The following is a 14,161-nucleotide window of genomic DNA, read 5'->3' as shown; positions in this document are numbered from 1 at the left end:
GAGGCCAGGAGGACGAAATCGGCTATCGGCGTCGTTGATAACTCCTGGAGTATCAAGGTGACAAAACAAGAAGGCTTCCAGATCTTTCCGAACGCAAGAGCATGGGACGAGGAGGTCGTCAATGTATGAAAAATTGAAAGGCAAGCCTCGAGTGACAAAACTAATGAGGCACTGAAACGAGTGCCCATTGTTTGGTAACAACTTTGCCGGTTGTGCTCTTTTGAACACATCAGAAAAATTTTAGGTCACTCTTTAAAGTACACATCACGCTATATCCAAGCGTTGAATGGGCAGGCTAGTGCTCGTTGGGTAATAAAAGTTAATTTATTACACAGCGTTCTCATGAGACTGACTGGCACTGTGAGCTGTGACTATCGTCTTGCTGGTGCAGCTGTCATATGCCATTACGCGCATTAAGCTATATCTAAGTAATCGCATATGGCTGGAGCTGTTGCCCAACATGACGATAAATAGGTAATGGTAATAGAGATATCACATTGAACGCTTTAGAAAGAGGAGTGAAAGCAATGGCTTCTATTTTCAAGCTTCAAATTTTCAGTACTCTTTCTTGAACCTCACATGTACGTAGCTGAGGGCAGCCCTCACGCAAAATGACTGTGCCTCTGCCTATTTTTAAAAGAAGGAAGCGGAACTGTTCCTTATTTATGTAACATTTCGCAGCTCATCATTTAGATGTGCTCCCCACACAGATCAATACAATTTCAATTCAGTATAGTGAAGAAACATTTTTGCACAATCTGTCATTAAATACATAATATAAACCTCAGCTTATCCTACTTTTATTTGTCACACTAACCTGTGGCCCGTTTTTATTCCAGAATTGGTTTCCTGGTCAGCAAGCACTTTCATCACGTTCTCTTTTTAATGGAAGATTATCAGGCCTCAACGCACAGTAAAAAATTGACTAAAATAAAGCTTTACTGCACTTTCTTGATTTTCGACTTAACATGTTGCTGTCGTACGCTTCAAATACAAGATTACCAACTACGACCAGTATCAGTGTAGGAGAAAGTGTAAGATGTAATTTTTACAGCAATTCATATCCTGCATATTTCATTTCATTCCCAATTACACGGGCACTCGAGTGACGTAGACGCCGTCGGCGCCACAGCCGCTATGATGTCTTCGTATCGATGGCGTGTGCATTGTCTGCGCTCCGGAGTTTGAAGATCACGTGGCCTGCTGAGGTTACGGGCGCAAATTCGGGAAAGCTTCAAGGTGCCTCGTTTATGTCCGCCCTAACCAAGTTACTCAGAGACGTTAGCGCCACGCTGGCAGCCCGGCTGGGAAAATGACAAAGCAAAAATGAGCCACTGTCGAGCTGCGTTCATTTGGCTAGGCAGCGCTGCAAGGTCACCGTTCTGCCTTGTGCTGCTGGCATGATGGTTTTGAGCACGCATCCTAGTGTTCTTGGTGAGTAAGTGTATGCACGCAGTAGAGTTACCAGATCGGGCAGATTTGATACATTCGTCACTGTCAAACGCCGAGACTTTGCGGTAGGTTTCATCTCGTGCACTGTCGATATCTGACGCCCGTAAGGCTGCTTCTGGCACTCGTGTTCATGCCAGCGTGAAAATTTTGTACTATAAGAAATATTCGTTGATCACAAAATTTATGTAGCGATTAGTATAAATATTTTTGACGATACATTGTTTGAATGCGAAAATGTCAAATGGTCCATTCAGCGAAAAGCCGACGTCTGTCGTATGTAGCAGCGAAACTGCACCCAAACTGGCGTTGCCGTTAAATGCGACGCAACCTTACCAGCGCCTCAGCGGAGCAGCGCGGGCGAAAGGGAGCACCTTGCAGAGGTTGCGTGAGGGGAGAAGGCATTTCTGCGACTTCTCGTCAACGTCGCTTTCGTTCTCGGTCCGAGCGCTCCTCTACGATGCAGATGCACCCGCCGTGGTTGCTCAGTGGCTATGGTGTTGGGCTGCTGAGCACGAGGTCGCGGGATCGAATCCCGGCCACGGCGGCCGCATTTCGATGGGGGCGAAATGCGAAAACACCCGTGTGCTTAGATTTAGGTGCACGTTAAAGAACCCCAGGTGGTCAAAATTTCCGGAGTCCTCCACTACGGCGTGCCTCATAATCAGAAAGTGGTTTTGGCACGTAAAACCCCAAATATTATTATTATGCAGATGCAACGCCTCCTAGATAGCAAGCATGTGCACTCTGCTTTGTGACGTCTTGCTCGTTGAACCTGATTTACCCCGCGAAGCCCGGCGTGACAAAATCGGTGAGGTCAAAATCGCCGCGGCTTACTCGGGAGCATTCCCATTAGATTGTGTGGCAGTCGAGAAGGTAGCATCGCGCCATTGATCGAAGTGTACGGGCCCTTCGCTTATCTAAGAGGCGTTAGGGGAGCGGGTGAAAGGGAACATCTACTGGTGTCGTTAGAGCGCCAGGCATTGCGTGAGAAGAAAGGGCAATGCCGCGAAGCGTTGCTTGATAGGCGTCACAGCGTCGGTGGCATGCAGTGTTCGTTCCACAGGGTGCTGCTGATTACTGGTTCTGGCAGCACGTAGCGCTTTCGTATACAACTCGCAACGCAAAACTTGAAGCACTGCAACGGTATCGTTCAATTGGACCATAATGTTTCCGCATTCACAAGTCATCAGGAGGGCATAGATGTGCTTCGATGTTTTTTTTTCGTTTTGAATCTAGCTATCAAACTTCGTACGTGAGATCACGTCAGGATGACTTTGTCGTGAAATTTACTATCTACAGAGTCTCTCATACCGTTCGAAGCACCCCGAATGACGCTGACATTAAATAAATGCAGGAAATATACTGCACTCCTTTTGTTTTATGTAGTACGCAACAGAAACATAGCTTAGCTGCTGTAGAAAATAATGGCTCAACAATTCAATAGAAGTCAATGTTAGTGTCTGAGCACGTTCCTAAAGCGAGAAAACGCACAAAGTTCGAAATATATTTTGTTGTTGCCTCATGCACTTGTCATTGCGTCATGCGTTTTGACTGCATCAGCTATGGAAAAGTCATTTCCTTATCACTAAACACGAACTACCGTGTGCACAAAAAAGCCCAAAGCCTAATGCAGTGAATTTAAAAAAAATACCCAGCCTTAACGTCGTACATGCGCAGATCTTTCAATATTGTGACTGCACGCTGACGTAATAACTCTGCATTTCTGGTGCTAGATTGAAGAAATAGAACACTGACTTTTATTTTCTCGCCTAGTATTCAACCTGTTACTGTCAAATTAACAAAAAATACTCGAAGAATACATAAATCAGTAAAGCCTGATTTAATATTTCACTTTGTTGTCCCTCTAAATACTTGAGTTGCGGGTCTTTCTCATGTGGCGTTTAGAGCTAAGTTGTGACTTTACACAGCACGAAATGAATGTTTTATAAAGACATTTTACCAGTGGTACCCATTGTCAAAATACTACACTCAGATGTTCTGTAGCTTTGTATGTCCCCACCGCTGAAATAAGTCGCGTTCGCCTGTGGGCTGGAAACAGTCCTCTGCGATAAGAAGTTCCACCAAAATTATTCAGCGCCAACATGCCACGTAGCACTTGAGTGTTTTCGAGACGCAACCATAAATAATGCTTACTCTTCCGTACCTCCCAGAAAAAAAAAAAGAACAACGCGTTTGTGTTGGGCACGCGTGGGCAGGTATAATAGTGTCACATTAAAGTGACGGTGAAGAACAGAGTAGTAAAACTGTGAATAATGAAACTCGCATGTTATTAGGCATACCCGTGTCCAGAAAAGCAGGCGGCATTTGAAGCACCATGGTATCAGCCAGCACAGTCGGTAGTCATCGAAATCTGATCTGCGAGTCAAACTCGTCCGCTTTGTTACATGACTCGTCGAAGGCACCAGCATCACTAGTGTCCCCGTGCTTTCCAGAAAGTATCACAGAATTCATGTCGCACATACAATAAGAGTACACAATCTTCGGTAGCAACAGACAACGGATAGAACCAGCGATAATATTCGAGTACGTTCACATTGCAACGCAGATTGGCTCGTAACAAATGTTCACCTAAAACATCAACAATTTATACGCGTGTAATTATTACGCGTGAGCTGAGCCGTTGCTTTGAACCGGCAATGAAGTTAAAACGTCTGTCAATAGCGCCTCCCCTTATCATTCGTTTTACAACGTGGAAACAAGAGCCACAGGTGACAAAAATACGCACGCTTGTTGAATGATACGGAGGTTTCATTATGATGACGAAACGGACGGTTGTTGCTTCTAGCTATGCTGGTCTTATTGTAAAATGAAATTCAGTGTACCGAAAGCTGTCGGGACCTCTCCAGTTCACAAATAAATGAGGCCTCAGTTTCGGAGTCGTATGAAGTCTTAAATATAGATGAGTCGCGTTGCCGCTTTTGAGCCACAATAAACTCACGCGATTATGAGAATCAAAAATAACTGCAATGCTGGTCACATTGCGGGCATCAACTTAGAGCAATCAAGTACTCGAGCACATGAGGGTTTTACCATCCTACGTGTAGTCGTGCGCGGTTTAGGCGTGCTTCGGGAAAAGGGGGACACTGGGGTTGAGCCGATGTGAGGTGTTCGGATCTTTAAGGGCCCCTTATGGAGGCAACACACTTCTTTGGCCTCCGCTTCACATAGATGGCACCTTCTGCCTGAACCAGCAAGGAAACCGGCAGTCACCTTTTCCTGTCTCTCTCTCTCTTTCTGTTTCGCTTTTCGACCTTTCCTGTCATCTTCTCGGTCATATACGTCCATTCTTTATGGCAGCAAGGGTTGCTGCTTGGCTCTGTGTGGCTATCGCACGTTGGCTACACGATAGGTGGTTATACTACCGGCGCACGACTGGCGTCGCGTAGACTTATCTTCAAGCTCTGCCACTCCCCTCTTAGGGCTACGTGGTGGGTCATTGGCGCTGCTGCCGAAAATACACATTTTCATATGGCAGCGCTAAGTTCTGTTGTCTATGGTCGGCATATGGAAAGTTGTCGCACCGAATCACTGCTTCAGTTCTCCTTTCGGAGCAGTGCCCCAGCATTCCCAAGTACCATGTAGTCCATAGCGAAGACAACGTACCAGTAAGAAAGCTCTATCCGTTCGTGGTGGCCAAATGCTTGAAGTAGAAAATTAAACCGACATACAAAGCACCAAAAATATCTAACTAGGACCTCCCCTAGAACTGAATGACAAAGGTCAAGTACCAAAGCTCTCCGAAATTACGAGTATAGGCGATGCGACGGTGACAATTTCAGCGCACAGAACACTAAATACAAGCAAGGCTGTGATATCTTAAGAAGACTTTCTTCACTTGAGTCATGAGTGACTGCTGGAAGGTATTCAAGAACAAAACGTCACCAAAGTACGAAGAAATGTTATCCACAGAAATGACAGAGAAATTCAAGGAAATCATGTTATACTCAGCTTTGTAACATGTATAATGCCTACATATCTAGATGCAGGATAGCTAAAAGGAAATGTCCGACCATGTATCCCGAACGGCAAACGGTGTTTTGAATGTTAATTGTTTGGGCATGCTTCACATGCATAGAGAGGACAAACAACCTCCGCTAAATGCAGGTCCAATGATAATTAATCTGACAATTACACTTCTTTTCCACAAAGCTTCAACTGCAATGGAGACAAAAAGGGAAGTTGTCGCACTAACTGGTAAAGAATAAATCTAGTTTTTGAAACAAGAAAGCCATTTTCATGAGTTTCCAGAAGTTATGCCGATATGATGAAAGTAGGCAGCCGTATCAAGCAGGCCTAGGGAGTCCTCCAAGACCATGCACTGTGATCTTGCAATAACCTCTCCGGCCCCCGTGGTGGAAGTAGCCCATGCTGATCCATCCTCTTCGAAGGGCCTGCAGAGACGAACCCCACAGCACCCTAAAATCAACCGAACCTCAATGCACGAGGCACGTGCCTTGGCACTCAGCTCTCGGACCTCCAGTGCCTCAGTGAAAGCGATGGAAGTCGACAAAAAAAAAAACCGGTGTTGTGGACGCCGGAGGACAAGCGCTCTCTCGAGCGCGGAAAGAGGAACAAAGTCCTAATAAGCACGTTAAATAAGAAAGCCATACCCTAAAGGTTATCGCTCCTTTGTATTGGCCTTCTTTAGATCGATGTCGCCTAACCTCTTCCTTATCTACAGTTCACTCGTCATGACATTTTTCTCCATTCAGCTTTAAAGTGGCTTTTATGACAGACTGGAATTGCAGAGTAGCCTTACGCAACTTAGGTGACATCAAATGCGTGTTCAGCAAGTTCTCCCCTGTAGCATTGTGCTTACAGGAAACAAACCTAAGTGAAAAACAATTTTAAAAGGCTGGTACTGCGTGGCCGTACTCAGGCAAAGCGGCTTTCGGGCGGCTTTCTGCAGGGTGGCATCACAGCTAGAGAAGTTGCTAATAAGTGTCACGTAGGAGCCGTTTATATCACCGCTTCAGCACACAAAACCATCACAATTTGTACAGCCAACGCTCATCCGCATTTCCATTTTACTCTAAGAGTTGCAGAGTTCATTTTAAACCAGTTACCTAAAACATCTTTTATTAAGCGGGATTTTAACGGTCATTACACGTTATGGGGAAGCAAAACTGCCAACACCAGAGGAGAAACACTTGAACATTTTATCCTAACAACGTCATATAACTTTTAAACACTGGTGCTGCAACCTACTGCTTTCCAAGCACAAAAGCTATGAACTGTATGGATTTGGCACTATGCTATCCATGTTTCTGCAGCGATATTCAATGAAGGATTATCAATAATTCATTTGATAGTCACCATATGCCTCATTATCAATGATCTCTATGGTAGGGACCATATGCCTGCTATCATTAAAATACCTCTTCTTCCTCTGCAATAGCATCGAGGTCACTTCATTAGAAACTTCATCTAGCAGACTGCCCTCTCTTCACCGAAAAGGCCAGTCATTAGCTGATTTAAGGATGGATGCAATGAATGACAAGATTACTGCCTCTATGCTTGCTGCAGCAGAACAAACAATGTCGCAATTATCTGGCTTCTTAGGAAAAAACTTAAACCCTGGTGAACGGATGAATGTAAAAACTTAAAACAAACTACATAATAAAGCGTGGGAATATCTTTGAGCGATACCCAACAAAAGGTAACCACTTCTTGCTCAAAAAAGCAAAAGCGAAAGCAACGTACACAGGCAGACAAGCAAAAAAGACCATCTTTGAAAAACTATATATCGTCTATGAATATCTCGACAACATCCAAATGATTGTGGGATCAGCTTGGCAAGTTTAGAGGCGACAATGCTCCTTGCACGATCCCCATACTCTCATCTTCACGCACGCAAATAAAACTTTGAAGAAAAAGCGGACATATTAGGGCAAAATTTTCAAGACATCTCATGTCCAGCACACTATTTTACTTTATTTTAAATATATAAGCATTCATAAGAAAAGCAAAACCCTCCGAGAACAAGAAGATCGGAGAGATTGTATAATGGTCCCGACAACCCTCCCTGCAATGAGCTGACTACATCAACAGAGCTGGCAAAAGAAGCAGTGCCCCGTTCGAACAGAGTACATTACACAATGCTCCCTCACCTATCCCTTAAGGCAGTCGTGACCTTCCTTTGTTTCTTCAGCATTATCTTCGAAACGGGAAAAAGTGCCGAATCAGTGGAAGAATGCTATTATAATCTCTTCCTTTAAAGTAGGAAAGCATCCTACATCAGGAACTAACTACAGACCTATAGCACTTAGAAGCTGTCTTCCAAATTCATATGAAACCATTATAAACGTAAGATTGACATCCGTTCTTGAAACCGTATGCCTGCCGGAAAGCTATCAGTGTGGATACAAAAAATTTTACTCTACAACAGGTCATCTAGTCCGGCTAGAGCACGAGCTACGTGCTGCCTGTCTAGACAAGCAATACTACCTCACAGTTTTCTTCGATCTAGAAAAGGCATACGAGACAACATGAAGGTTTGGTATTTTAAGGGACACAGAGGATGTAAGAATCCACGTAAAAATGACAAATCTATAGCCGATCTAATGTCCGACCGAACTTACCAAGTGCGTTTAGGAACGGTGCTGCCACGTGTATTCATTCATAAAAACGGTGTGCCACAGGGATGCGTATTAAGCCCAACATTGTCTGTGGTAAAAATTAACTCGGTCAATGATGTAATTCTATCCGCTGCAATGCATTCATTTTATGTCGATGACCTACAAATGCGTGTCACCCATTACATTTGGCAACATGCTAACGGCAAATTCAAATTGTAATAAAGATACTCGTGCAGTGGGCATTTGAACATGCTTTTCTTCTTAATTGAACAAACTACTACTGTTGGCGTTTCACAAACGTCAGGCCTACAACCAGATCCAATCCTTAAGCTACTGGAAGCCACACTACCGGTAAAGCGCGAACGCCAGTTTTTGGGCGTCCCACTTGAAAAAAATGTTCAACTTTCTCGCGCACATAAATAGTGTTATAATGAAAGCGAGCATTGCACTTAACATCCTCAACACGCTGTCCCGGAAGCGCTGGGGCTGTGATCATAAATGCCTGCTACACATATACCGCATATTGGTACGTAGCATATTGAACTATACTAGCATCATATATGTTTCAGCCAGACAGTCTTACAACCGACAATTTGATCCTATTCATAAACATGGAATGCGACTAGAAAGTAGCGGTTACAGAAGATCACCTGTAATGAGCTTTTACGTTCACTGTAATGAGCCTCCTTTACAGCGGCAGAGAGCTGTGCTAACATTTTCATGCGTACTTAGAATCTTGTGCTCACCAAATCACACGTGCTACAACATCGTCACACAATGCAACTCACGCTTTCCCTGCACAAACAAACCGAACATGATGACACCTCTTCTTCTGCAACAGGTGGAATAATGTCGCGCTTATGAAATTCATCATGAGGTCCTTCAGGTCACTAAAAGGCCACAATGATTGCACGAGTGGTGCGAGTTCATACAGCTATAGTTAGGCGTCGGTACCTCGAAAGAAATATGACACCCTACAAGGACATAGCATACAAGAATTCCGCGCTTCTCAGAACACATACCAAAATTACAATTTTACAATTACACTACATACCAATTTTACGCTGAGAGTTCTAAAACAAAACATTACGGGAGTGCGGTGGCCATGACCAAAAATTGGAAAACAAGTATTCGATTATATATAGTAGCGCGTTCCGTGCCTCAATTTCCTGCCCTTTTCCTGTGAAGTTTGCGAGTTACCACCGCTAGTAATAGACCAACGGCAAAAGCGCGTGGGGTCGGCAAAATATTGATGTTTATAGTCGTAGGTGTATGTGGCATCTGTGTAGCCAACGATCGAAGGAGCAAGCGCAGTTGCACGGCCACTCGAACGAAAGTGGTCAAGCTCTCGTGATTTCGTTGTCATCGCGCTGTCTTCTAATGCTGGCCTCGTCCTTGCTCCGTCACAATCTCCACCTTGTTCAATTCATCCACATCACATTGCAGTCATCGCAGCGCCTCTATCTTCGCCACGCTGTCATTCTGTCCACTAAAACATGTGGACAATAACTTATGCCGTCGTGACAAGAAACCTGTACACTTAAGCATACTTCAGGGGTATTCCTTGTGCCTCTATTTCATTTCTAGGGTGCATCGAAGCTATTAGCTGACTTACGCAATTATGGTAAATTACCTGTGCCGATTTTTTAAAGTTACACTTAACAAGTAGTCATTGGAGTCCTCATTCGATCATACACGTGTCCTCGCTATGGTTCTCTCATCTAGCAGCAACCATCCCCTTCGTGCGAGTGACATCACTTCGTGTACGCCTCACCATAGGCATTCCTATGAACTGCGTTTTTATTGCACAATCGTTTCTGAAAGGTGCATTAAGTAAAGAGACTTTTACCGACGAAAAATTTCACGGGGCCGTGTGCAGAAATAAATTAGACGTGACATTACGCGTAGCATAGCATGACAATAAACAAGTGTACGATTCTCATGTAGTTGCAGAGCATTTCATCAACTGATTCACGAAACCACCTTTTGACAGAGATTCCAAACGGTATTGTACGTATGGTTCACGTAAGACATTGCGTGCAGTCGGCGAACATTCACATTTATTTCCTGAATATTAAAGCGTTCATCAAACAAAGCGGGTTTTTCAACGTGTAAGAGGTTCCTAATGTTGACTATTAGCTAAATCACCTTTTATATAAGCATTGTGATAAAGGGTACATGATTATGCATGTAGAGTGCACTCGTGATAAGCCATGCCGAAACTGATTCAGATGTTCCTTTATTTGCAGGGTTGTTTTTTGACATTGGCACTACGTGCATATCCTAGCTGAGCAATACTTCCACTGAAGCATGGCCCAAATCAATGCATTTGTGGTTACGGTTGTATGGAACAGGTATAGAAATAAATTGTTTACAATCACAAATGCTTTGTCTCTCTTTCTGTTATGCGCACTTTGCTTATGATTGGAATAAGGTGGCGTCAAAATAAAATGCCAATACGACTTTATCAATAATACATAGACTTATCTAAGACTACATAGCATAGTTACTCAAGAGACGAATGTGGAGAGACCTGACAATAGCTAATAATACTTTTCTGGATGACAGTGAAGCTTTAAATCTGAATATAGGTATCACCACCGGATTATGTATATCTACCTTTAGAAGTTAGAATCAGGTTTGCTCAAAGAACTTTGCCATACGTTTGCTCTCCTAGTATCGGTGAAAAGTTTGAAGCGGTTGAAACTTGAACAGTTCACATTTTTTTATATTAACGCGATAGCGTTAAGGAGCTCGTGTCGCAGAAAAGCCGGTGTCGTCGGCGTCGGGTGTCGGCGTCGGCGGCGTTGACCGTGAGCGATAAATCACGGCAGGCGCTTCATAAATAAAAAGCAACTTCCAAGATTGGCCCGGTGGGAATCGAACCCAGGTCTCCGGAGTGTGAGACGGAGACGCTACCACTCAGCCACGAGATCGATGCTTCCAAGCGGTGCAAACGCGCCTCTAGTGAATGCGGTGTTGCCTTCAAAACGAGCCGTGGAAAGTTATACTGCGGTGTATATCGGTAATTATGAACATGTAACGTACAGAAGTCACAATTACACGAGTTCCGAAGTGCGTTTCCGCTGCATTTCTTCTGCGCTTTCCGCACACGCAGAGCCATCTTGCGGCAAACACAGAAGACCCCCTCCTCTCAATGTACGGCGCTGCCCCGACAGGAGGCGCGCCGCGCGCGCATTGGGACCGCTGCCAGGCGCGTCGCGGGACTCCCTCTCCCCTGACGACGCTTCGCCGTGCTTCCGGTTTAGATTACTATCTATCTCTCTGCCCGTGCCAATCACGACGTTTGGCTGGCGTAGATCGTTTCCCCTCCGAGACACCGAGTTCTTTGGTTCGTTTCGTTCGCTCAGGCGCACGTTTCGTTGCCGCGCCCAACGCTGCGTTGCTCGACGCTCACCGCGTGATAGGTGGGCGCTAAGTCCGATGCGGGGCGCATCGTAAGTGATTGCTGTGCCGTAGCGCATTGTCTTATACCCCTTGGCGGGTCGACGGGAACGCTGTCGCGTCCCACTCTTGAAGGCGAAGCTTAAGCGTCCTCCATTTTTTTTTCTCCTTGTTGTACACATGAGGGAAAGTGAAGGTGCGCCTTTCGTTAAAGTCTGCATATCATGTCTTTTTATTATTTCGAACAACATTTTTCAACATTGTGCTCCGTTTACGCAGATTTTTGCCTCTTAGCAGGCATTGGGCGAAGAAGCGGGTGGTACTTGTTTGACATATCGGAATGTCCAAGTACTTCGTTCAAATATCTAAGTAAATAACTTTGAAGTTATTAAATGTTAAGTTATTAGGTTATTCACAAGTTCGAATTTCACAATTAAAGCCCAGGAGTAGTGAATTTTTGTCAGCATAGCAGGAACACTAAGACAAACATCAATTTGAAAGTAACGTTCGCAAAAACATGCCAAAATTTAATTTGTGTTACAATTAGGATCACCGCGAATGACTTGATGCAAGAGTTTGGTGATCTGTTCTCTGGAACGACAATATATATCACAACGTTTTCAGACTATATTAGTCGAAGTTTTTCTAGTCTTATGATCACTACTATAAAAGCCGGATTTTCCTTTCTGTTAGGCTTCCATTCTGCACTTGCATCGCGCACCCTAATATGAGTAAAATGATATGACAATATTTTCATAATAATAATAATATTTGGGGTTTTACGTGCCAAAACCACTTTCTGATTATGAGGCACGCCGTAGTGGAGGACTCCGGAAATTTTGACCACCTGGGGTTCTTTAACGTGCGCCTAAATCTAAGCACACGGGTGTTTTCGCATTTCGCCCCCATCGAAATGTGGCCGCCATGGCCGGGATTCGATCCCGCGACTTCGTGCTCAGCAGCCCAACACCATAGCCACTGAGCAACCACGGCGGGTGATATTTTGATTTACTCAACTGAATTATAATTACTTGTCGGCTTGTAAAGTGCACCTATACATGTTGTTTGGCTTATAAGGCAAAACTATCTTATCTCTCACAACAAATTTAAAAAAGAAATGTAATTCATCTGCCTTGCACTCAGTGAAGAAGCTATTGCAAAATTTTTTTCTACGTGCCTGCTCATCAGCGGTTTCGCTGTTACAGTTTGTGCTTTGCATAAAATTGGAGTTGTCCTCAGTAAACTGAATATTCTGCTTGGACACCACCACTTTAGACGTCGTTCAGTGTTATTCAGTGGGAAATCCAGCACTATAGGTCCAGCTCTGCGTTGTGCGAATATACGAATATGCGAGTATACAGCCTCTAGTTGGCAATTTTCCGGATCGCTAGAATCCATTGCCTGTATTACTGAAAATCTAAATAGCGGCTTGTAAAGGAAGTTTGTTGCCAGTTCATTTCTATGTACGCGTCAGTCGCCTAAATATAATGAATGCGGGCCCTGAAACGAAAGTAAGGATTAGTATACCCGTTCTATTGCGGGTAAGGAGCACTGGCCAGTCCACACTGCGTTTTTTTTAGTTTTTGAATTTGCTTTCAGTTGGGCTCCTACACGCGCATGGGTGGGTGGCGATTATTAATCGCTTTTATCGCGAATACAGGCAATGTGCAGGAGCGGGGGAGGGGGGATGGAATTCACATAATCGCGCACGCTTGCTTGCACTAATTATTGCGCAACCATCCAATTCAGTGTAGGCACCACAGCGCAAAAGATATCTTTATATTAAGAAGACAAATACATGAAGAAACTGGACTAATTCATAATTAGGCACGCTTCGTATATTACCTGTTAACTGCACTGCACATGGGCGCACGGGCAAGAAAAAAGAAAGCGCTATGCCTCAGCGAGACGGCAGTAGATAGGAATAAGAATTGGTATAATCACACCTCAGCAGGCCTGAGTGTATCCGCCGAATTGTTTCAGTGCACTTGGGTTTTCCTGTCAGCGTTTTTTTTCCTCATCAGGTTAACACGGTGCCGCTGCTTTGATTGTGACCTGTGGTACTTTTTGTTGTATACCACAAGGTGTGTTTTCTGTATTCGAAATGCAGTTTCAATGGCTTTGCTCTCAACAAAAGTAATTATTGTAATCAGTGTGCTAAGAATACCACTCACCTTCGTGAAAGCATCTAGGCAAAGAAGCAAAATTTACAATTGTGCTCATTGCAGCTCAGATAACGCATTTGCGAAGGTAAAGTGAAATTCTGCTCTTTGATTTTCTTTGCGTCAAATTTCTCAGTTCCTGATAGTTTTATACATCTTCAACGGTTCTTGGGTTGATCATTTAACACATATATTCTGTTATGTTTAATTGCCTAAGCTTACGTTCCTTATAATCATGTTCAATGTTTCTTGCCTTCAAAAATTGCCCCCGTCTTTATCCTGAATGCGAGACTGACAGACTTTATTCTTTACACGCTGAGTCCTACCATGCAGTACTGGAATACTTCTTAATCTCCCTAGTTGCTCTAACACTGTTCATGGAGACAGCCATGATTTCAGCCTTCATTTTTTGTAACTAGGAATCTGAGCTCGAACTTTTTTGGCATTGTGACGCCCCTTTCGGGTCTATATTACGCACATTCAATTTAACTGTGCTCAGCAACTGCGTGTATGTGGTATAGTCAAGTTTATTTGTAACGTGGA

At 44.0% G+C, this 14,161-nt stretch overlaps 1 long non-coding RNA gene across 3 annotated transcripts in view; it reads left to right on the top strand.

Moving 5' to 3' along the window:
- LOC135907399 (uncharacterized) overlaps positions 1 to 10,432 on the top strand; it is a 42,139-nt gene extending 31,707 nt beyond the window's left edge. For 2 of the 3 annotated variants that reach the window (XR_010565993.1, XR_010565991.1), the window contains exon 4: positions 10,301 to 10,432. This is a non-coding gene — a long non-coding RNA (uncharacterized lncRNA). Of the gene's footprint in view, positions 1 to 839; positions 968 to 10,300 lie in introns of those variants that run through there. The other variant, XR_010565992.1, reaches the window with a different exon arrangement.
- The last annotated feature ends 3,729 nt before the right edge of the window (positions 10,433 to 14,161 follow it).

The sequence above is a fragment of the Dermacentor albipictus genome, chromosome 10, assembly GCF_038994185.2.
Source record: "Dermacentor albipictus isolate Rhodes 1998 colony chromosome 10, USDA_Dalb.pri_finalv2, whole genome shotgun sequence".
Classification (NCBI taxonomy): domain Eukaryota; kingdom Metazoa; phylum Arthropoda; class Arachnida; order Ixodida; family Ixodidae; genus Dermacentor; species Dermacentor albipictus.
The sequence above is the reverse complement of the archived record's forward strand: the minus strand, read 5'-3'. Positions and strand labels throughout refer to the sequence as shown.